Source organism: Crocuta crocuta, unplaced genomic scaffold, assembly GCF_008692635.1.
Source record: "Crocuta crocuta isolate KB4526 unplaced genomic scaffold, BGI_CrCroc_1.0 scaffold50, whole genome shotgun sequence".
NCBI lineage: Eukaryota > Metazoa > Chordata > Mammalia > Carnivora > Hyaenidae > Crocuta > Crocuta crocuta.
Genome location: NW_027527428.1, coordinates 7,165,327 through 7,166,592, shown reverse-complemented (window position 1 = coordinate 7,166,592; position 1,266 = coordinate 7,165,327).

The window sequence follows — 1,266 nt, the reverse complement described above, 5'->3', positions numbered from 1 at the left end:
TCGGATGGGCCGCAGCCACGGAGAAGTCCCAAGCGCCTGGAGGTGGACTCAACCATACGCGAGCTCTCCGCAGAAACTCCAAAATAACAGTGACTTAAACGCGGGAGGCCTTTCTTTTTCTTTCACATAAAGGCTCCAGGAAAACTGGAGTCATCAGGAACCCAGGCTCCTTTTTTTAATATTAAAACATTTTTAATGTTTATTCATTTTTGAGAGAGAGACAGAACATGAGCGGGGGAGGGGCAGAGAGAGAGGGAGACGCAGAATCTGAAACAGGCTCCAGGCTCTGAGCTGTCAGCACAGAGCCTGACGCGGGGCTCGAACCCACGAACTGTGAAATCATGACCTAAGCTGAGGTCAGAGGCTCAACTGACTGAGCCTCCCAGGTGCCCCAAGAACCCAGGCTCCTTCTGCCACTTGGCTCTGTCATCCTTGGCTGTGGACTCCACCTCAGGATGCAGGGAAGCCACTCCAGCCATCGGTGTACATTACAACCAGCAGGAAGGGACAAGGGCAAAGAGGCGCACAGCCCTTGTACTGAAGGACCCTTCCCACTGCACGTGACACTGCTGCTCACCCTCACTGGCAACAGCTCAGTCCCGGTGCTGCATCTAGCTGCAAGGGAAGCTGAGCAATGTGCTCCGGACCCTGGACACCAGGGCAGCACAGTGTCTGCCCCTCCCCGTAACTGGAAAGGAGGAGATGCTGCTGAAGGCCAGAGATGACCAGTGGGTCGGATCCTGGTCCTCCCTGCACATGATCCGTCCCTCAGCACCCAGGGGCAGAGGCCGTGGGCCCACGGGGCACACTGGGGCCTCCACCGACGGGCTGTCCTGCTGGCATCTCACTTCAGCTCATTCCCACAGATGAGGAAATGAAGTCTCGGGGGAGCAAGTGGCCTGTCCAAGGGCCCACAGCTGACAGGCCAAGAGAAGCAGGTCCTGCTGAGAATTTTCCAGAACTTTTATCCATCGGGGGTGGAGTGGTTCAAGACCACGAGGCCCCCATCACTCCCTCACCCAAGATGCTCCTTCTCTCCTGGTCTCTTGTTGACTGAGGCTGTCGCTGCCTCCTCTTTAAGCAGGACACAGGAGTGACCAGAAACCCCGTCTTCCCAGAGCACGGGAGGCAAGGCAGGGACAGTGACAGGTGGCCAACCTCTGGGTGACCAGTGTGCCCTCAGCACTGGATGGGAGCCCAGATGGAGAGGAGAGGACCTGGGAGCTGCCCCTCTCAGTACCGGGTTCTCCTCCCCTGCCCCCCCCC